We start from the raw sequence: 24,568 nt of genomic DNA, 5'->3' as shown, positions 1-24,568 counted from the left end.
GACATGAAGGATGACATAAACAAGTGCAAGGAAAAAAGAAGAAATTATCTTTCAGATGTATGGATAAGGGAAGAATTCATAACCAAACAAGGGTTTAGAGAGGATTTCAGAGGACAAAACAGATAATTTTGATTATATAAAATTAGAAAGATTTTGCACAAACAAATCCAATGTAGCTCAGATTAAAAGAGAAATAGTTAACTGGGTTTTCTTGGCTGGGCTCGACTCATGTCAATTCTATGCTAGTTTAGGTTTGATATTTGAACAAAATGAGACACAGATCATTTAAAATTTAACAAAAGATTTACTTAGTCATAGTAGGAGACAGATATTCAATAAGGTAGACACTGAAGATATTTTGAATTGATTCAACACAACTGAATCATCTATCTTGATCCACCAGGTGGACTTCTCTAGATCTTCCTGGTTACTTTGTACTCAGCTGGTTAAGGGAGTTATGGTAACAATCTCTAAGCCCTTAATCCCCTGAGCCAACCAAATTCTAAGGAATATTTCATTACCTTTTAAGGAAAAACTAGCCTAATCTGCATGCTAACAAGGGTTATGATATTGCTTCTACAACTGAGGGAAAAATCTTTGTTGCTAATTTCACTGATAAATATCTCATTTGCAAGATAGGTAAGGAATGAATTCAAATTTATAAAAATAAGAGATATATACCAATTGGACAAAGTATAACAATAGACAGTTCTCAAGGGAAGCAATCTAAGCAATCTATATTTTTTAAAGGTCTCAAAATCACTAATAATGAGAGTTGAAAATTAAAACAACTCTTAAGAGTCTACTTTACACTCAAAATATTTGCTAAATTGACAAAAAAGTAAAATTAATAAATGATGGAAGGACTTTGAAAAAACACGGAGGAATGTATACTGTTGGCAGAGGTGTGATTTGGTCTAGCCTTTCTGGAATGCAATTTGAAACTAGGCCCTAAAAGTACATACCTTTTAAACCATCAAGACCATTATTAGGCCTATAGCCCAAATGAGTCATGACCTGGTTTTCCTCCTACCTCTCTGATCAGTCCTCTTCTGGCTCCTTTGCTTTACCCTCTTTCAGATCATGTCTCTAACCATAGCCATCCCTTAGGGTTTGGTCATGGGCCTTCTTCTCTTTTCTTTCTATACTACTTCGCTTGGGATCTCATCAGCTCCCATGCATTTAATTATCATCTCTATGATGATGATTCTCAAATCTCCCTATCCTGCAACAAACTCTTTGCTGATCTCCAATCTCACATCCCCAACTGCCCTTCAAATATCTCAAACTGGTAAGCATCTTAAACTCAACATGTCCAAAGCAGAGCTCATTCTCTCTTCCATTAAACTCTCCCCACCCTGCCTTCCCTATTACTGTAGCAACACCATCCTTCCAGTCCCTCAGGTTTGTAACTCAGGTGATTTCCTGGACTCCTCTCCCATACCCCTCCACTGCCCTTCTCTACCCAATCTGTTGCCAAACCTTGTTGAATTCACCTTTGCAACATCTCCCAAATGCAACTCCTTTTCTCCTCTGATACCACCTTCGCTCCAGTGCAAGCTTTCATCATCTCATCCCGAGATTATTAATAGCCTGCTGATGGGTCTGCTTGCCTCAGCACTCTCTCCACTTCGATCCATCTTCCATTTTGCCACTGAAATAATTTTCCTAAAGCACAGGTCTTATCATATCATTCCCCTACTCAATAAAATCCAGTGGCTTCCTATTGTCTCCAGAAACAAATATAAGATATCCTGTTTGGCATTCAAAGCCCTTCATAACCTGGCCCCTCCTACCCTTCCAGTTTTCTTATACCTTACTTCCTGACATATACTATTCATTCTAGTGACACTGGTCTCCTAGTTCTTCCACAAACAAGACTTTCCATATCTGGGGATTTTCTCTGACTGCCCTTCATGCTTGTAATGCTCTCCCTCCTCTATGAATACTGACCTCCTTTACTTCAAGTCCCAGCTAAAATTTCACCTTCTACAGGAAATCTTTCCCAATATGTCTTAATCCCGTTACCTTCCCTTTGTTAATTTTTCCTATATAATTTACTTTGTATATATTTGTTTGTATATTGTCTCTCCTGTTAGATTGTAAGATCCTTGAGGGCAGAAACTGTCTTTTTCTTTTGTTTTCTGGAAGGCAATTGGGGTTAAGTGACTTGCCCAAAGTCATACAGCTAGTAAATGTTAAGTATCTGAAGCTGGATTTGAACTCAGGTCCTCCTGACTTCAGAGCGGCTACTCTATTCACTGAGCTACCTAGCCACCCCAGGGACTGTCTTTTAAGCCTCTTTTCCTATCCCTAGTGCTTAGTACAGTGCCTGACATATATTAGATGCTTAATGTTTATTAACTGATTGATGAATGAATTATAGCATTTGAGTCTAATTGAATATTGTTTAGTGCTATAAGAAATGATGAAAGTGATTATTTCAGAAAAAAATCTTGAAAAACTTATGTGACCTGATGCAAAGTGTAGTGAGTAGAATCAGGAGAACCACTTATACTAGGACATCAATATTGTAAAAATGAATAATTTTTAAAGTCTTAAAATTTCCGATGACAGATAATGAAGAGCGCTAACCACTTCATGGCGAAGAGGTGATGGACTGGGATGAGACACTCATTTTTGGAAATGGTCAATTTGGGAATTTTTCTCCTTGATTATCTGTATTTGGTACAAAGGTCTCGTTTTTCTTTCTTTTTTTTCAGTGGGAGGTAAGTAGGAGAAAAAAATGCTTGACCACTGAAAAAAATACAACTTTAAACTAAGCATAAAAAGATTAACCAAACACCTATTTTGTGCTATTTAGGTACTATGCCTCAACTTTAGCTATCTATCTCTCACTTGCACATCTTTGCACATGCTGCCCCCTCTCATATGTATAATACCATTTCTATTTACATCCACATCTTAGAATACATCAGCATTCAATTCAGGTACCATCTCCCATGGGAAATCTCTCCTGAGCCCGTAGTTCTTGTGTTTTCTCACTTAAAATGATAATTGTATTTTTCAATCTGTTTAAATGTTATATACACCCTCTCCTTAAAATGTAAGTTTTCTAAGGGCAAGGAATCTTTTATTTTTATTTTTTATTTCCATACCCATTGCCTAACATAACTTTGTTTCATAAGACCTCAGTCTTTATGAGTTGAAATGATGGTCTCTGACCTCATGGAACTTACATTCTACTGAGAGGAGTAAAGTTCAAGGCAAGTATAATATATGATATTAAGTAATGAACTTATTAGACTCCAGAGTGCAAGTTCCAAAGCATCAGAAAAGGCTTCCTGGTAGATGTGGTATTTGATTTGACTTTTAAAGGATGGGTAAGAATTCAGTAGATGACAAGGAATGTTAGGATGCACCTCAGTCAACGAACAGATCCAAATTTCAATCTTTGAAACAAAGTCAAGCTATTCTGTTCTTGTTGCTGGTAATCTTATGCCTAGAATGCAGCATTTTCCTTTACTAGCCTACAGTATGGCTGACATGACGAAATCAGGAGGGTATATTGGGGACCTGGGCTATGATCTGACAAAATACATCAGTGCAGGGAGAGGGAACACAGGAAGTGCCCATAAAATTTCAAAACATTGGGGAAATCAACTAACAGTCAGCTCCTCAACACCTCTCATATCCTTCTTTATCTAAAACTAAAACACTGGCATGAATCTATTCCTGCTTCCAACATAACTCCTGCAATTCTAGAATGCCAAAGAAATTCTGATTCTGATCTAGATTGGCATTTGGTTTATAATAGCTTAGCTCTTGATTCACACCTTATCCATATCTCTTTCTTCATAAGGACATTGAAGCCAGTTATAAGGAATGCCCTGACTCTCCTTTGGCTGGTGTGTAATACAAATGTCACGGTCCTCTTCGTAAACAAAGGACAAACAGCCACACAGAAACTAGACTTTCTTGATAACCTGACTCGGCTTGGTAGCATTTCTGCTCCATAATTCCTGCACCAGCTTTTTATCCTACACATGGACATCTTTCTGATTGCCCTGACTTGGAACATTCCCTCTTCTCTTATTCCAGGAACTTCCTCGAGAGGAGCTGCCTTTTGTTCCTTTCAGCCTATACTTCATCATCCTGGAGTCTTTCAGGAATCAACTTATTTTCTGGCAGCTTTCTGCCTGTGGTCAGAGCACTCCCTATCCACAACACTGACCTGAAATATTTGCAGAATTACAGTATAGATTTTGACTCACATAACCAGCTTTCCCCCAAAATTGCTTAGTTGATCATTGATAGGCTAGTAGTGAGAGAAATATATGCCCTCAAGATCTGTCATTACATTATTTAAAAGCTAATTTCACAGAGTAGAACAGCCTCAGGCCATTAACTATCCATGAAAGGTTAAATCTATGGTAAAAAATAAACTTTTTTCACCACACAAAAGGTAGATTCTCCATTATCTCAGGTTTCTCAGTGCCTAGCAGACTTTAGCTTACTGAAGCAAATTAACTTAAATTTGAGTAAAAGTCATCATCGCTGATGCACATTAATAAGGGGAGAGTTTGACTTAAAGTGATTTGTGGTAGAATGTCCTGAAATTTCAATTTTCTCTACCTTTCTCTGGATTCTAATAAACACCTGGAAAAGGGATAGATTTCCTCTCCTTTCACCTTTTCCCCTTATCTAGAATCTCCTTTATCATGTCAGTCATTTGTTATGTGAGACCAAAACAGATTTTGTCCAAAAGATAAACACGGGAAGATTCTTAGATCTATTTATCCAGCCCTAACTTCTCTCTTGAATTTCATTCTTGAATCTCTAAACAGATGTCCTATGGATACCTCAAACTCACCATGTGAAACAGAATTCAATATCTTCCCTCCTCCCCCCGCCCCAAAAACCTTTCCCCTTCCTAACTTCCCTATTATTCTTGAGGACACCACCATCCTTATAGTCACCCAGGCTCATAGCCTAGGTGTGAAATCCTTACTCTCTCACCCTCCCTCCCCCATAACCAATCTTTTGCCAAGTTCCAACGTAGATGGAAGTTCATATTCACCCATTTCTCTCCTGACACCACTACCACCACCCTGGTACAGGCCTTCATCGCCTTGTGCCTGGAGTACTGCAGTTGTCTTCTGCTTGGTCTTCCTGCCTCAAATATCTTCCCATTCCCATCCACATTTCACTCAGCAACCAAAGATATCTTCCTCAAGAGCGGATCTGAGCACTCCTATATTTGGTAAACCCAGTAGCTCCCTGTTACTTCCAATATTAAACATAAAATCTTATGTTGTTTTTTTTAATAGCTCTTTAGAATGTAGATCCTTCCTAACTTTCCAATCTCTTTCACCTCCATTTCCTCCAGTGACACTAGACTCCGTGCTGTTTCTCCAACAAGACATTCTATCTCTAATCCATCCTCCACAGAGCTGCAAACATGATTTTTGTAAAGTACCAGTGAGTCCATATCTCCCATACTCAGTCCTCTCTGATTGATTCCTATTACTTCTGGGATAAAACATAAAACTTCTTAATTCAGTTAGGCATTTAAAGCTCATCACAACCTGGCTTCCACCTACGTTTCCATATCATTACCCTTCATATAGTCTTTGGTCCAGCCAAACTAGCCTTCTTGCTGTTAACTCACATAGAACATTCATTATAGTCTTCCGGATTTATATCCTTAACATTATCCTAACTGTCCCTCATCCCATATATCCAACCAAGTGAAAAATCTTGCTTTTTTTTATTCTACAATATGTCTATCAATCTACTCCTCTTTACTCACATAGCAACCATAGTCACCACTTCGATTTAGACCCGATCAGCTCTCATCTAGACTATTGCACTAGTCTCTTAATTGGTCTCCTGGCCTCAAGTTTCTCCCCTCTCCAATCCATCCTCGATACAGCTGACAAAGTGATTTTCCGTAAGTATAGATCTGACCATGGCACTCCCTTACTCAATAAATTCCAATGGCTCCCATTTGCCTCTAGGATTAAAAAATGTATTTAGCTTTTAAAGGTATCCACAAAGCTGGCTCCAACCTATTTTTCCCATCTCATGCCATATTACTCTGTGTTCTATACTCAGCAATAAGCTCAGCTGACTTACTGTCTGTTTTCTATGATGTGACACTTCACCGTCCCCCATATCTGGAATGTACTCCCTCCTCATGTTGCTGTCACGAAATCCTCCTCTTCCTTCCAGAAACAGCTCAAACACCCTCCTCTGTATACCCTTGTCTGATTTGTCCCAAACTGCTTCAGTCCTTCCTCCTGAACTACCTGGAATTCAATACCTTTATATTCATGTCTATTTATTCTGTATATATATATATATACCTGTCTCCTTTATTAGAATGCAGATTCCTTGAGTGTAGAGGTTGTTTCATTCCCTGATCCCTGGCACACAGTAGGCACTTAATAAATGCTTGTTGATTGATTCCATCTCCAGTTCTCTAAGCCTTTGCACAAGCTACCTTTTCACTGCATGGGCTTGCTCCTCTCCTCCACCTCTTAGCATCTGAGGTCCCTTCAGAGTTTCCCACTAAGACCTCCTCATCCTACATGAGGCCTTTCTGGACCGCCCCCCTTGGCTCCAAGCAACTCACATCTTTGATATTACTTTGTGCTTACTGTGTTTATATTTCATATATACTTACATATGTTCCTTTTTGGGGAATTAAAAAAATTACCCAGCACAATGCACGTCCCATTATATAGTGGATGTTTAATAAGTTTTTGTTAGGAATAAATCTGTAACATAGGATGTTTTTTACACTTCTTACCTCTCAAGGATGTTACCAGAATCAAATGAGGTAATAAAAGTACTAGCCATTGGTCATAGACCTCATTGAATTTCACATTTAGTGCTTTTCCACCTATAAAGCAGGGGACTCTGTAAGCAAAAGCAATTGAAAGGCTAATTTTTGTTTTCTACGTGCAACTGGGAAATAAGATATATAGGTACTGGGGTATAGAAATCCATCTTGCCCTACTAGAAAGTTAGGGGGCGTTGGGGGAGAATATAAGAGAGACATTGGGGGAAGGGGTATTCAGTAGGCTTGCTATCATGGGGTGGGGAAAGATGGGGAGAAAATTTGTCATTCAAAATCTTGTGGAAATGAATGTTGAAAACTAAAAATAAATAAATAAATTTTTAAAAATAGAAAAAAAATTAAAGATCACTGAAAAAAAAAGAAATAAAAGGCTAATTTTATTTGAAACTTTCTAAATGCTATGAATTCCAGTATTGCATGAATATGGAACCACTTCAGTGGAATAACTCATGTCAATCAATCAAATAACCAGCTCCTATTATGAGACAGGAGCAGTCCACTGGCGCAGTGCACAGAGTGCTGGGCCCAGAGGCAAGAAGATCAAATGTGGCCTCAGACTTATTAGCCGTGTGACTTTGGACAAGTCATCTAATTCTATTTACCTTAAGTTTCCTCATCTATAAAATCAGTTGGAGAAGGAAATGGCAAACCACTCCAGTATCTTGCAAAGATAGCTCCAAAATAAGGAGTGGGACACAACTGAACAACATTACACGGAAGGTATAGTGTAGGTATCCTATATTGTCTGATCTGTCCTCTTTGTTGTTTCTGATTCTACCAAATAGTATTGAGAATTTGTGACAATTTTGAACCTAGCTTCTCTTGTTTGTCTGTAGCAATGGCTGTGCTGGTATTGGGCAGGAGTGGGTAGAGACAGGTATTGGGGCTTCCTACAGAAATGAACAAAGTACATAAGATTGCAGGTGGGAATATTTAAACCACTCAAGAGAGAAATTTGTTTTTAATCTCTTTGGTGCTGCTTCCCAGACCCTGCTGGGATGGGGAAAGGACCAGTGTGGGGCAGGCTTGGCAGACTGCCAATAAAGAGTCGACAAAGCCTTGTAAGTTTTGGTATAAACACACCTTTTTTCAAGGATCAGAAAGAGAAATATGTTGAGTCAATCCAAATGTCAGAAATAGAAATCCACCGGGTAACAGCCAGTTCAGAAGGCAAGGTATGGTTAGGATTGAGGAGCAATGAGTCAGGGTTGGGGGCTTTGGAGAGCGAGTCAAATAAGGAAACTGTGATTCAGAAGAAATAGTACTTTTTGTCATAACAAATTGCTTCAAGCAGATAATCTGCCGACACTGTACAGGCGCAGATTGCTAGCCACCTTCTTCACACTTTCCTCTAATGACAGTGCATCTATAGGTAGGCATGGCATTTAATGGGGTTAATTTTTTAAAACAATCTATGTGAAAATTATAATTGTCTTATTAATTCATTAAAAGACTTCCAAAACCACAGAATATCAGAGTTGGAAGGAACTCCAGAGATAATTTAGTCCAGAGTTAGTCTATTTCCCTTCTGACTCCTCCCTCCACCAACCTCCTCCTGCTTACTGTCTAAGTACATCTCATCCCTGTGGCAGCTGGGGACCTCGTGACGCTGGAAGCTCTTTTTTCTTATTTGTTGGCTTGCTCCACTGACAGGGCAAGACAGAGCTCTTTCTTTTTTTGGGGGGGGTTTGAGAGAATACCTTAGTGGGAGATCCAGGGAATGTGTTCTCAAATGTAGAGTTATGCAGTAAAAGCAAAACATGAATGCAGTGATAAATTGGCCCAGTATCGTCAATCCAGATGAACCAGGTCTGAAGTTATGTTGCTTTGGAAAAACAATCTTCCAGTTATGGTAGAAGTGATGCTACTTCCAGACTGCTGCTACAGTGATGATGGGCCTCACACAGAGGGGAATGATTTAAATGATCCTGCAATTAAACAAGATGCATTATTATTAGAACGGTGGATCTTGGAACCAGTTCCTTGGCAAAATGGGGATCGATTTAATGACGAGAAGACCCTTCTATTGCCTGTGTGGTCTTTTGTCTTTTTTTCTCAGTTAAGTGCTTGGCTGAGTGTTTCCTATGGTGCTATTCCACGAAATATTCTTTACAGAATCAGTGCTGCTGATGTTGACTTACAGTGGAATTATTCCCAGACTCCAATTGAGCATGTATTTCCTGTTCCTAATGTTTCTCACAATGTGGCCACGAAAGTCAGTGTTCCATCCTTGCCTAGACAATCCAGTTACCCAGTCTTGACCTGTAGTCATACTAACATTGACTTTTATGAGGAAAGGACTCAAGAACATGAATTGGAAACTCATCAATGTTGTAATTCCAAGGAAGTAGAGCAGTGCATTATGAGCAGTTCACATCTGTGAAGCAAACAAACTTGGACTGTAGTACCTGAAGGTTTGTTACGTGCAAAAAATTCTGTAACTCCAGAATTTAAAACAATTGTCAAAAATTTCAAACTATCCAGGTGTTGGTCATGATTCTGACCTTGGGACATCTCAATCAAGTATGCAGTGTTTTAATGCTACAGGAGATGCAAAATCATTTGAAACATCAGTGAGAACTTTAAAATCATTGTCCTGGGGTGATTGCAATGTTTTTAGTAGCCATAGTTCTTGGCAGCCTTTAGGAGAAACCAATCCTTTAATAGGCTCTTTAATTCGGGATCGACAAGAAGTTATTGCAAGGATTGCTCAGCATTTGATTGATTGTGATCCAACCACTTCACATGTTTCTGGGCGTCCATTCAACATGCAAGATTCCAGTTCACTTAACTCAAAAATTTTTCGGAGTTTATTTAAAAATGAAAATTTATTAAAGTAAGGAAAACGACTCGGTTTCCTTTGTTAGCCCAGAATATACATTCTCAGAAAACACTGGTGAAGGGAAAACAAGGCTAAAACCAGAAAACTCTCCCCAGGATTCTTATGTTTCCAGTTATTATTCTCGCCAATCTATTGGTGAGACTAATCCTTTGATAGGCTCTCTACTTCAAGAATGACAAGAAGTTATTGCAAGGATTGCCCAGCACTTGATTCGTTGTGACATCTGCATCACATATCCCCAGGCATTTATTCAACATGAATGACTCCAATTCTATTCATTCAAAAATTTTTCGAAGTTCGATGTGAAGACAAAACTTTGTTGAAGAAAAGCAAAGTAAACTCCGTTTCCTTCTCCAATAAAGATCTGTCCTTATGGGGAGACAATAGTGAAGGCAAAAGTGTAATAATCACTGATGAATCTTTTAGTTCTTTTGAATTCAGCCAATTAAAGACATCTTTGAAAACTCAAATCAGAAGAAATGCACAGCAGAAAGATCCTAGTGAAACTGTCCAAAGTACATTTCAGCAAATACAAAATAAACCTACAAATGTATTGTCCTACTTAAATGCATCTTATGGCAAAGAAATTAAATTAGAATCACCAGGCAGGTTGGAAAACACACTTTCCAGGTGTCAATTTAGAGATCAAGAAGTTAGTAATGGAATTGATAATATTCAAATTCTAGCAATATTGATGAACAGATATGCAAAAATAAACATAAGGAAAGAACAATAAAAAGTGAGACTAATAACCCAGATTCTTTTCATAGCCACCAATTAGATAATTCAAAGACATTTGCCAGTTCAGTGAAAGCTGTTGTGTTGCCAGCATCCAATCATCTGCATGAATATGAGCTCAGGTGCCCAGACAGAGACCCCCAAACCTCCAAGGCATGTGAGCAAAATACGCAGCTCGTTAGCATAGAAAACTGTCCAAAAAAGGACATTGAAACTTTCAAATGTAAAAGTAAGCTAGACTAGTTCGAAACAGAACAGGATGAGAATGAGGACCCAATTGATGAAGAAACTCGAAACCGTTCTCAAAGAAAAATTAGAGAAGACTGTTCTTCTAGGTGTGAACGACTGAAAAATACAGAGGTGTTGAGAAATATATCAGTGAAGCATTCAAGTGTTTGGAGAAAACATAATTTTCATTCATTAGATGGAACCTCAACCAAAGCCTTCTATCCTCAAACTGGATTACTTATTCTTTCAAGTCCTGTTCCTCAAAGAAAAACACAATCAGGCTGCTTTGGTCTGGACACTTCCTTACTCCATTTGAAAAATTTGTCATCCAAAAGTGCACAGCAGTGTTTAAATATTGAAGATGATCCAGATATCCATGGAAAACCATTTTTCATTTCTAGTGCTCCACCCATAACAAGTCTTAGTCTTCTGGGAAATTTTGAGGAATCTGTTTTAAACTATCGATTAGATCCTTTAGGCGTTATTGATGGCTTTACTGCTGAGGTGGGGGCAAGTGGAATTTTCTGCCCTACTCATATGACACTTCCTGTTGAAGTGTCATTCTACAGTGTTTCAGATGATAATGCCCCTTCTCCTTATATGGGTGTGATTACTTTAGAGTCCCTGGGTAAAAGGGGTTATAGAGTACCTCCTTCAGGAACAATACAAGTGACCTTATTTAATCCTAACAAGACTGTGGTAAAAATGTTTGTTGTTATATATGACTTAGGAGATATGCCAGCCAATCATCAGACATTCCTATGACAAAGAACTTTTTCTGTTCCTGTATAAAAAGAAATGAAGAGAAGTGTTAATAAAGAGAACATTTGACATAATGAAGAAAAGCTACTACACTACCTCATACATCTGAGGTTCCAGAGTTCTAAATCTGGAAAGATCTACCTCCATAGAGATGTTCAGCTCCTGTTCTCTAGAAAGTCAATGGAAGTTGATAGCGGTGCTGCATATGAATTCAAATCATAAACTGAATCACCAACAAACCCTTAGTTTTCACCAAGATATTAAAAGGAGTAAAAAATCAGTAGTCAAATTTGAGAGCAAAAGATGGCATAGAACAGAATGTATCAAATTACAGTCAAGAAAGTGAATCCTTTCCTGTGACCCTGGACCATTAAGATTTCAGGAATGAGCTCTACATATTCCAGATAGACTGGAAACACAGACCTAAGTCGTAATCCTTTTTTTTTGTACTGTTTAAACCACTTCATTGAATGTGTTGCAATAGCAAAATCCCCAGTTAGGTTAGTATTTACACATTTTTTTTCTCAGTTATTTAATATTTAATGTTTCCTTTAATACTAAAGTGATATTTGTCTAGTGTTCTAATGTAGCACAAATCCTGTGTAAAATCATAGTATGTATTTTTGACATTAATGTTGAAATCTGAAATATATGCACAAGTCTAAAAAAAAAGATATAATTTAGTCCAACCCTCTCATTTTAGGATATAGGAAGGAAAACTGAGTACTGGAAAGGGAAAGTGAGTTGTCCAGAGTCACACAGATTGTTAAGAGTTTTATAATAGTTTGTTAACAAACATAATTTTTGTGCCTACTTAAAATAAGAAAAAAATCATTTCTTTTAAAATATCCTGTAGTTTAGAGTTATTGCCAGTTTAAGCTAGTCTTAAGGAAATTCGTGTACACTTACATTTATCTATTTTTATTATTAGGTTATATTATCTTTAAGAACCCAACCAGATTTTAATCCTGTGTCACAACTAATGACGTTCCTCAGAGATCCACAGTGAGGGAAGAAAAGTCAGCAAATTCATGCAATCATTCAATTATGTCAAGGCTTTTTGCTTCTCCACTGACTCTCTGGGGGATCCTGGGCAAATATCTTCCCTTGTGTAAAATGTTTTACACCTTTCAAAAAGCTGTTACTGCCATTAGGACACCTGGGTTCTGCTCCTGTCTCTGCCGCTTATTAGCTGAATGACTTCAAACAAGTAATTTTTCTTCTCTGTGCTTTAGTTTCTCTACCTACACAATGAGGGGTTGTACATACAAAGTGATTCCTGCTATTAAGTGTCTATTTGTGAGTGTGATATAATTGAAAGAGTCAGATGACCCAGTCTCAAGTCCTGACTCAATCATTATTACCTATATAACTTTGATTAACTCTCTTAACCTTGCTTACCCTGACTCAGTTTCGTCAGCTATAAAAATGACATACTGTAGGATTGTTTGCAGATTGAAATGAGAGAATATAAATTACTTAACCTTACTCAGTCTTACTCGACTTCTTAATCTGTAAAATGGAAGTTGTTTGGAGACTCAAATAGGAGAATTATTAAGGCAGGTTCCCCACCCCTGTATTAAGGCTTAAACCAATTTAACTCAATTCAGTGAAGATTTATTAAATGCCAATTGTATGGAACTCACTTTGCTAGGTACTGAGAACACATAAAAAAGGAAACCATTTTTACCCTCAAAAAATCTTACATTTTACTGGAGGAGACAACATTAAAGACACTTTAAGCAAATGTGAAGTTTATAGGAAGCAATAAGAAGTTACTACAAGGGAGCTTTTGATGAATCAGTGGGGGACTGCTTATTGATTTTTATTTTGGTAATAATGAAGGGCTGGGGTGGCTAGGTGGTGCAGTGAATAGAGCACTGGCCCTGGAGTCAGGAGGACCTGAGTTCAAATCCGACCTCAGACACTTGACACACTAGCCGTGTGACTTTGGGTAAGTCATTTAACCCCAATTGCCCTCCAAAAAGCAAAAAAATAAAAATAATGAAAGGCAGATAGTTTTTGTTTATGGTAATAATGAAGTAAGGGCTTCTGCTTTAGGTGACTCAGTTTATAAAGGCTAAAGCTGCCTTTAACCATAGGTATTCTGTGAAGCTGAGAAACTAAGTAGTCTTCACTTACAGTCATTCAGAGAATTGGAGGTGGTGCCATGACAGTGAAGGGGCCAGGGCCTTGGATTGAATAGAATGGTTCTTTCTGTGTTATAGTGTGTGACTTCTTCAGGGAAGCTGTCAGGCTGTTGAAGTGCACAGAAATGATTATTGGCCAGAACCTTCTTCTATGAAAGAATGATATCTGTATAAGATATGTCGTTCAGTCAGCCAGCCCCAGTTCTCTTTATGTCCAATTATAAAAACTAGAAAAGGAGTGAGATATTTCTTTCCTCCCCTAAGATTGACATGATTTGAGGGGGAGACAAAAACAAATCAGAATTCATCAACTGTGAACAAAACAGTCAACTGTGAACTGTCAACAATCTGGTTAAAAATAGATGATGGTTTGATGAAATACAGTGGAGAAAGCAATTTAATGTAAAAAAAATAATGCAAGAAACATGTGAAGCAAAGACAAGAGTATGAAATGACTGAGAAATGTACTCAGTTGAGACTCACGTGAGCAATGAACCATAGAGAGGTTATTAGTTTCGCTTTACAAATCACAGGAGAAAAAGACTTGCATTTGCAGGAAAACATTCACTCATCCTAATGTTATGCAAAAAGAAAAAAAATAAAATAAGAGACTGATAAAGAGATAAATAGGTTGGGAAATGTGCTAACACATTTATTTTAAAATAGGTCAGAGTTTAGGATATTTTTGTCCTTTCTCATTCCCAGGCCCTGCCTCTTTTCCTCCCTGCCTTTACCGTGATTAAGGAAGTATTTTATGCTCCCTGCTGTGGTTTGAAAGTGTCCACAACCCAAGCACAGTCCTCATTTTTATCATTGGAATATGTGTCTGAGGCTCTTCATGGTTTCCTGGTGCTTCCACTTTGTTCTTAACATATCAACCAGTAGTTTTCTCCTTATCATAAAATCAATACAAATACTTACATTTTTAATATTTCTTCTTTTCTATGAATGAGAAGTCTCTGAAATGACCACAGAGTTCCCAGCAGAGTTCTCTGCTGGAGAAGTCAGTCCAGATTGGTCAAACCTTTTATATCTTCCCACACTGTCTGCTGGGGCTTGTGCTCAATGTATCCTTACTTCCAGGGGGATAATGGACTAGAAACTGAGCCATTTCAACACAAATAAATACACATAGGAAACCATGTGGTAAAAGAAAAATGAAAAGGAGCCTGTCCTACAATTCTTTTCTTGTAAGCCTGCAAGGTAAGTGAATGTATTTTCCTTTTGGGAAGACATGGTGCATAGAATGATAGGGAATCTTCCTTCCTAATTATCCCTGCAGAGGAATTGCCCCATCATGTACTTAAGTAGTCACAAATGGTCAAGGGCATTTTTCTTGAGAGGGGAAAAGAGAATACAAAATGACATTGGAAAAAAGTGTATAAGCCGTTATGCCTTTTCCCTTCCTGGATCTGGAGGTGGTTTTCATTTGGAGTTCTTTGTTCCCTATTTGATTATTAAAATTTTTGAAGCTCCTAATTTTCTTCACTGAACTATCACCGATATGAGTAATCTCATGGAAGATACGTGGAAGTATAAGTAATTTCATCCACTGAGGAGGTGCTTTTCCTTGGCAACATTAATATTTTTCTTGTGTTCTCAAGTCCACTCTTTCTTGTCTTCTCTAGTAGATTATTCATTCAGTAATCCCTTCCCCCTCCCTAATTTTCAACTTTTCATTATCCACTATCTCCTACCCTAATGCTACAAATATATTTGTTACCCTATCATTAAAACCAAAAGAAAACAAATATAAAATCTCCCTTCACGTGGCCATACCATCTCCTTAAGCTTTTATCCTTTCCTAGTCAAATTCCTAGAAAAGTCAAAATATTCTTCTAGTTTTTCACCTACTCACTTCTTGTCCCCTTCTAATCATGCTTCCATTCCCACCAATTGACTGATCTGCTCTTTCTAAGGCTACCAATGATCTCTTTATTGCCAAATCCAATGGCCTTTTCTCAATGCTCATCCTTCTTGACCTCTGCCATGTTTGAATGTGAACACTATCATTCTTTCTGGGTAATGTCCCTTCATGTGAAATAGGATGTGGTTGTGGAAGATATCAAGAGGACCATGACATCAGGGAGGTGATGCCATGACATGAAAGTGAATTGGTTTTAAGTGAAGCAGAGCTGTGCAAAGTCACCAGCCTCACTTTCTTCTCCAGAGCCATCTGGGTCCAGTGGTGATATATAGATCAAGACAAGTGGAGATGGCCCCAGATGCAGTGGGAGACCTTGACTTTTTCTCAGTTGTGCAGGATACTGGAGTGTCAGATGATGCCAGACTATCAGCCGTGCCTAGAGGTGTACTCAAGGACTATCTTCCAATGACTCGTTTTCTTGTTAACTTTCTGTATTTATAATAGTCTAATAGGTATATGTTGGAATATATTAAAAATTACTTTTAAAAAACTTTTCCTTTTTTCTCTAATTTACCCAAACTTTTATTTCCTCCTATGGACTGGATTCCTTCCTCATATTCAAAGGACGAGATAATTCACTTATACTGATAATCTAATTTTTTTTTTTTTTTTGCTTTTTGGAGGGCAATTGGGGTTAAGTAATTTGCCCAAGGCCCCACGGCTAGTTTTTTGTGTGGATGTTAAGTGTTTGAGGCCAGAACTGAACTTGGGTCCTCCCAACTCCAGGGCCAGCGCTTTACTCACTGCTCCACCTAGCCGCCCTGGATAATCTAATTTATTGCATTAAATAACAGATAAAAATGAAGATCGACATCTAAAACAATACATAGGAAGTTGAAATAATGTGGCAGCTTGGGTTGATTTTTCTACTTCCTTTCTACTGTTAAAAGGGTAACAAATAAAGGTGATCAGGCAGGTAATAGGAGTGGGAGTTTCCACAACCTAGCTTCCTGTGGGAGGGAAGAAAAAGCTACAGACAAGAATTTATTAGATCTCATCAGTTGCACATCTTCTGGTCCTGCCTAATTTGTTTTTGACCCCTCCAGCTTGTTTTAGTTCACTCTAGTATACATCCTCTCTGGCTGTCCTTTCATTCCTCTCCCCAGTCTCCATACATCATTAGCAAAAATTTGTCAGTTTATTTGCTTTACATTCCCTTGCCTTGAGTCACAGATGATCTTGTGGATCCCTATACTCTTTGCAGTGCTCAACAGAAGCTGGGATGTTCACATTTTCTTCTTTTGCAGACTTGTGATCCCTAAGGCTACCACTAAAAGTTCTCCTTTAAAGCTTTTTGTTTTTGTTCAGTCATTTCAGTAGTGACCCTATTTCAGATTTTCTTGGCAAGCCTGCTGGAGTGGTTTGCCATTTCTCCAGCTCATTTTGTTAAGTGACAGTTGCCCAGAGTCACACAGCTACTAAATGTCTGAGGCCATATTTGAACTCAGGAAGATGAGTCTTCCTGACTTTAGGCCTGGCACTCAAACTACTGTGCCATCTAGTTGTCTTACCCTCCTTCAAAGGTACAAGAAACTTAAAAAGTACAAACTTAAAAATGGGGTACAATTTAGCTCATCAAATCTTCATGGCTGTAGTTCCCCCCTTAGGATCATAGCATCATAGATTTAGAGCTAGAAGCAACCTTAAGGGCTCCTTCCCCTTTGCCCTAGCCGTCTCATAACATATCTGGGCAATCTGGATGGCTGAAAGATCCAATACCACTGGAAACACCTTTCCTCTTGTATTTCCCCTTCAGAGCTCCTCCCTGGAAAGGGATCCCCAGAGTGCATCTGGGCTGCTTTACTGCCTACCTGGCTTAAATGTTAGTCGACTGTCACCAACTCTGCTCCTTCTGGTGAGATGCAGAGTCACCAGGACTTTCCATATGCTCTTCTCTTTCTAAAGTCTTCCTGGACTTACCACCTGCCCTTTCTAGACATTGGAGACACATGGCGATGTTATCTAACCTGTTATCTTTAAGTTCAACTAAAGACTTCCTGGCCTTACCACCTGCCCTTTCTATAGACATTGGAGACACGTGGCGCTGTTATCTAACCTGGTATCTTTATGTTCAGCTAAAGACTTCTGAGCCTTGCCAATTGCTCTTCCATCGCACCCTTAAAAATCCCTGACAACATCCACCCAGCAGTCTAACTTTCCTCTGTGTTCTATCTCTCCTAATTAGAGTGTGAGCTCTTTGACTGTCTTGTCTTTTCTGTTTGTATTCCTAGCACTTAGCACCATGATTAGCACATTGTGAGCACTTGGTGTGAGAATGAATATTTCTCTTTTATATTTAATAACTAATTATTGTATTAGGAACAATGTTTTTCCCCTTTTCTATTTCCTCATCCATAAACCAACCAATGTGAGAAATCTCTCTTAGAGATTTACCCAGGCCAATATCTATTCAGGCAGTAAAAGAAATTCGAAGTATCTGTTAATGGGTATATTCCTGCTCATAGTGTTGGCTCTGAGAGACCTGGGGGGAGGTTGATTTTCTCTATTATCAAGGGAGGTAATATAGAAATTGATGTCTCGTTGACCAAGATTTGGGTAACTCAAGGCATGTACCCCAAGGCCTTCACTTTAATAGAGCTCACATCTATCTTTTTGTTAACCAATCTGAGTTGCTTGTCACCCCTTGGGAATACCTCCTCTTTAAAGGGCATATAAACTGTGACCCCACCCCCATTAGGGGTCTTTGGTCTGAGAGATGGCCAAGTGACCATCCTTTTCTTAATGACCTGCTGGTCTTATTAATAAAATGATTAAATAACCCAGAAACTATGTATCTCTAACCTTTTAATCATCATCATAAATGCTTTTTCATTTCTTCCTTCACTCGTTCAACTTGAACTTTACAGTTGGTGAACATGTCTGGCAAGCACACATCTCTGTTTTATTCCTTACCTGATGTTTATAATCAAGGAGTCATTGAGCAGGGCTATTTTTGTTATATATTTTAAGGAATCTTGAATTATTTCAATATATGGATCAAAGATGCTTTTTCTGAAGAAAGCCTATAAAGTAGTATTTTGCTTGACTGAATCAAATGCTCTTTCATGGTCAGTGAACAATGAGCACTGGAGGTCTTGCATTCTCTTTATCTTGCAGTCAATTATAAGGCAGTCAAGATCTGGTGCACTGTAGAATATCACTATGAAACCTTGTCTGTTTCTTACTAATACCTCATTCATGATGCATATGATTCACGAATAGAGATTTTGTATAGATGGGAAAATAAGCATTGCTTCTTGATATTCCCATGGTTGCCTTTTTCCATATTAATAAACTATGAGGGTTTTGTCATGCCTTTTTTTTCCTTTCCTCGTTTTTGATACCTTGTGAGGAAATTGTTTTGTGAATTTCAAAGGACTACATAAACATGAGATGTTTGTCTTTGTTATTACTATTATTTTTAATTAAGGGAACTCCCTATTCTTCCAGATGGTTGACTAGCAATGATACCACTTCCCACACATCTACCTCCCTGGGCTTGAGAAACCCATCCTTTTCCCTTTCTAAGCCTTTCTTGATATTCTTCATAATCTGACCCTGTCTATATAAACAACTGGATATTGGTGGATGAGGGGACGGGGTGTACACAGTGCAGTACATTAGCTAGGGGAGCTCTGTATTAGCTCTTAACACTATAAACGTGCTAACTCAGAGATGTGTTTGCTTTGTCCTGATCAGATCACATCAGGAGCATTGTGCTCAATTCTACGCATACTCTTTTAGGGAGATCATCAATAAGCTAGAGAGCAAAGATTGGTGAAGTCCTAGAAGTGTTGAGCCTGGAGAAGAGAAAGGGGTAGCTTTACTCAAGTATTTGAAGAACTGTCAAACAGAAGAGGTATTAGACTCAACCTTCTTGCCCCCAGAGGGAAGAACTAGAGGCAATAAGTGAAAAAGGAAATCAGGCAAATTTAGCTTGTTGTAAGGAAACTTTCTAATGATCATAGCTATCAGAAGGGAGAATAAACTCCTTCAAGAGGTAGGTGGTTCTGTTTCACTAAGGGTCTTCAAGTAAATACATTGGATGTGCCTGGTGCACATGTCTTCCAGAAAGGATTCTTCAGGTATAGATAGAACTAGATAAACTATAAAATCCCTTCAGCTTTGACATTTTGTAATTATGGACATCTTTTCCCAATCATAGGAACCATGGAATCAATAAAATCAGAAGCTTGAGTGGACCATTGTTGCTCCTTCCTTCTTTACTTACCACCATCCCCCATGAGTATCTCTATTTCCCTTTAATTGACTGTGTTTATTATTAGTCCTTACTCTCAAACACCCTTCTCCAGTCTTTTCCCTGACTCCAGATTCTTCACCTTGTAGCTCAGCTTCAATATCTCCTATATGAAACCTTTTCTGATCATCCCAGCTATTAGTGCCTCCACCCAAACTTTATTTTTACTTTATATTTTCTGTCTTGTTATTATGTCATTTCAGTCATGTCCGACTCTTTCTGACCCCGTTTGGGGTTTTCTTGACAAAGATACTTGAGTGGTTTGCCTTTTCCTTTTCTAGTTCATTTTACAAATGAGGAAACTGAGGCAAACAGGGTTAAGTGACTTGTCCAGGGTCACATAACTAATAAGTATCAGGCTAAATTTGAATTCAGGAAGATAAGTCTTCATGATTCCAAGTGCTCTATCCACTGTGCCACTTAGCTGTCTAATGTAAATATGTTGTTTCTTCAGTTAGATTTTCAGACCCTTGAGGGTAGGAACCATTTCATTTTTTTCTCTTCATACACTCAGCACATAGCACATTGCCTTATGTATACCCATGGAATGCTGAGCCCAAACAGAGCTGCTTCTAGAAAGCCACATGTGCTAGTTCAGCACTGAAGAACCTGGGACAAACACTATTATGATTACACATATTGGCTGCTTGATAAAATCTTGTTGATTCCTCATTGATACTTCTGGGCCCTATCCTATATCCATTCAGATGATTTCCTTGAATGAAGAAGAGAGTAAAAGCTTGACTGAGCCTGGGAGAAAATCATTCTTCACAGGGGACTTTGTACTCAGGGTATTGGGGAAATGCCAATCTGGACAGCATCTATGTCCATCCAAAAGAGTTAAGAGTTTTCTCTTGAGTTCTGAGGATTCTGTGCTTTGTTAAGGCATATCTAATTCTTAGGACAGTCTTGGCTTAGGCTTTTTGTAGCATCTCCCCCTCCCAGACCCCCCACTTCACCACTGTGTGGAGTGTGTGTGTGTGTGTATGTGTGTGTGTGTGTGTGTGTATTTCTCTTATTCCAAATGCCAAGCATAACTTTTCTTTTTGTATTTGCTTTGTCCTCCCCTCTATTTTTCCAGAAGATAAATAGCTTTCAAGCTGAGATATATTCCAATTCCAGCCTCCAGCCAAAGTATTTTTTTTTTAACCTCCAACCTACAGACTCTCTTGGAAATAGAGGTTTACAATCAAACTGCTGACAGAACCTTTAGGTCTGGTCCACATGGCAGATACTACTCTAATACAAGTAAACAAATAGTGCTTTGTCAGAGGAGTGAAAGCATTCCAGTTGATTCTAATTATCTGCTGAGGCAGACATGGAAGGAGAAGGGGAGAAAATACTTATCTGAAGAAACCCGTGTTGGAAATAAAACAAAAAGAAAAAAAAAACCAACATAGCCCACAATTTTGCTGAGTTTCAGATGTTGCCTTGAGCAGGTTTTGAGAGATAACATAGAAAAATGATGAGCCTTTGTTATTTATTCCAGAAGTTTCTAGGAAGTGCATTGTGAAGGAGCCAGAGATATTTCATAAAATAAATCATGTGCCTAAAGGTATCTTTGTGAGAATTAGAGCAAAGCCACTAGAAAAGGAATGTTCAATATATGATCCATGGACAATCAATCTGGTTTTCTTAGGTTCCAATTTGTGTCTTTAAACAATATTCTTTTGGCTTTCACTTAAATGTCATTTGCTTCCTTCACTCCCTTATCTCAACTGAAACTGTTGTCTAATTCCACACAGGTACATTTCTCTCTACATTCACTATTGGGGTCCCCTTAGTCAGATGCCCTTCTAGTCACTATTCCTCTTCTCTGGATTTTGGTTTTATGTGTCCTTTTAAGATCATAGGATCATAGAATTAGAACTGGAAGGAGCTTTAGTTGTTGTTCTAAGTCAGACTTAATTCAGGCCACTCAGAGGGTGCAGGCTTATAAATGGAAAGAAAGAAGACATATGTTCAACATCTAACACTTAACAAATGTTCAATAAGAATTCTTGTATAGGAGACACAGTGAATAAAGCATTGGCCCTGGAGTCAGGAGGCCCTGAATTCAAATCCAGCCTCAGACACTTGACACACTTACTAGCCATGTGACTTTGGGCAAGTCAATTAACCCCAATTGCCCTCCCAAAAGCAAAAACAAAAATTTCTTGTATTGATTCAGTTGGGGGCAGCTCTTCTGCCCCCCTCCTATTTAACTGGGTTATGCACCTCATCATCAGGCAATGTTACTTCTGAGAAGTGGTACAGATCTTTGTGTGAGCTAAGCTTTTTTGTGTGGGTGACTAGGAAGTGACTTCACTGGTTTCAGCCTTAGCCTAGAAGACCAATTAAATCTCAAGGATGGTTTCAGAACAGATATTGTTCTTATCACTACTGACTTCTAATACACTCACTCATTTTAAAGATAAGGAAACCAGTATAGGAGAAGTTAAGTGATTTATCCTAAATCAAACTGGTAGGAAGCTGTAGAGGCAAGATAAGACCCATTGTCATTCACATGGAGCTCCTAGACCTTGTTTAAACCCAAATCACTCTGGCTCTCACTGATTGGCTAACAATAGGTCCCAAGCCCAGCCTCACTTGATCCTTGTTTGGGTTTTCATGGCTCAGAGTGAGGGTAAATAGCAATTGTTGCTGTTCTGACCAGAAACCATAGAGTCTTCCCCTCCCAGGCTGATTTTTTTTTTTTTTGAGTAGTTAAAAGGGGCCTTTTTTTTGTTTTGTTTTGGTTTTTGCCTCATTTCTTACCTAGCCTTAGGCATTGCCTCAGACAAACCAAGACCTGGGAAAGATGTTAGCTGTAAAAGGCCAAAGTCTCCCACTGCATCCAGGACCATCTCTAGTCCTCCTGATCTGTATCTTGCCACTGGACCCAAAGGGCACCAGAGGAGAGAGTGAGGCTGAAGACTGCACAGCCCTGCTTCACTTAAATCCAGTTCATTTGCAAGTAAAGACTTCACCTTTCTGATGTCATTGTACCTCTTCTAGAATGACGGATAAACAACAGCAGCCCTGAGGACCAATTGCTGTGCTAGGACAAAGTAAACTTTGGTTTTTGGTTAACTGTTTCATGACCTTAAAGCCCCTCATTTTGTCCTGAAGTTGAACCAAAACTAAGAGAGTGCTGGCGTAAGAACTTCCTTTAAGAGCGGTTATTTTTTCTGGTGATACAGTTCATAAACTCAACAATACCAGCCCATCATTTATCATTCTTTCCATACCATTCGGTAAGTGCTTGATAGGAGATCTACTCAACATGGTGGGGATGAGGAGACTTTTCTCTAGATCGCCTGATATTGTGTGTGGATGCACACACACATACACATCCACACACACACATTAGTGTAGCATGTGGCCTGTCCACTAGCTGTACTGTACGCTTGCTGTGTGACTTGTCTGCTTTTATTTCCTGGTCACGCCTCTTTCAGACGATGCTTTGAATTACATAGTACAATAATATTGCGTAATTTACATTACATTTGTATATGTTACATTATATATTATATATAATATACTTATATCATATCATATCATATCATATCATATTATATTATATTGTATTATATTATATTATATTATATTAATCTCCCTATTTGATCACAAATTCCTTAAAGACAGATTGTTTTATTTATCTTTGTATTTTCCCAGACACAAAATTCTGCACTTTCATTGTTTTTCTATATTTGTTGAGTGATTGAATACATGAACTCTTTAGCAGTTGGAGCCAGCGTGACCTCTAGAGCAGCCCATCCAGAAGAGTCTCCGGTTTGTGTCACGCAGAGACAACGTGATGTTAATGGAAAGAGTATTTGTTTAACGGAGTCAGCAAATTTGGGTTCTAGACCTGCATCTGACCCTAACTTTCTCTTTGTCTTTGTGCAAATTAACTACTCTCTCTGGACCTGCTTCTTCATCCATAAAATGATAGGATTGGGCTAATTAACTAGAAGGTCCTTTCTAGCTCTGACATTTTGTCTTCTCTGATTTTATGACTGCCCTTTTTGAGCTTAAGTCACTAGTTATCTTAAAGAAATAGTTCAAACTTTTATTCTGGGTAGCCTTATCTATATTCAAGCTTGGCTTCCCATCACCTACCACAGATTTCTCCTTTCATGCTTGCTGATGCCTAAAATTCCATAAGGAATGAAAGAAGTTTTCATTCCACAAATAAAGTTTATGTTGTTATTTCAATAAATCTGTGTTCTCATTGGTGTGGGTACTCCTTCTAATAGGGTATATCAAATCCTTCTATTCCTTTTCATCTTGTCCATGTCCTTCTACAAATCCTCCATGAAGAGTTGCCCTAATATATTGGATATATATTGCCCTAATATAATCTAAAACATATCTTTCTTTAGATCTCTTGACATCACATGGATACCAATGAACCAAGCAGATTACCCCATTACCCCTTGCCTTTATTACAGGACCAGCTCCTCTCTTTTCTAGTCATACATCTCTTTGATGTTATTGTTTGCATGGTTTCTCCTCTACCATTCTTCATTCGTAATGCGTTGCAACCTGCTTGTGTTCACCATGCTCTTTCAGTCACCTGCAACTTTAATTCTTTTTTTAATCAAATGCTTTATTAACTTCTAGTTTACATCATTCATTTCTGTGAGATTTTGAGTTATAAATTTGTTCCCCATTTTCCCCCCTACTCACCACCCCAAAATAGCAATCCCACTGGATATCCCCTCTGCCAATCTACTCTCTCCCATATCTTCTCCCATACCCTCTCTGATTTTCCAGTAGGGCATGGTGGATCTCTATGCCCCAGTACCTGTATATCTTATTTCCCAGTTACATGTAAAATAATATTAATAAT

General features: G+C 38.4%; 1 protein-coding gene and 1 pseudogene across 1 annotated transcript in view; both read left to right on the top strand.

The window, feature by feature from the left end:
• The window catches only part of SPOCK1 (SPARC (osteonectin), cwcv and kazal like domains proteoglycan 1), an 875,982-nt gene that overhangs the window by 672,992 nt on the left and 178,422 nt on the right, over positions 1-24,568 (top strand). The window lies entirely within an intron of this gene.
• Positions 8,571-11,660, top strand: LOC138164111 (atos homolog protein A pseudogene; annotated as a pseudogene).

The sequence above is a fragment of the Petaurus breviceps genome, unplaced genomic scaffold, assembly GCF_028583685.1.
Source record: "Petaurus breviceps papuanus isolate PSGF00001 unplaced genomic scaffold, PetGlider_PUasm1.0 189, whole genome shotgun sequence".
NCBI classification, from domain to species: Eukaryota; Metazoa; Chordata; class Mammalia; order Diprotodontia; family Petauridae; genus Petaurus; species Petaurus breviceps.
Note: the sequence above shows the minus strand (reverse complement) of the source record. Positions and strands in the feature narration are given on the sequence as shown.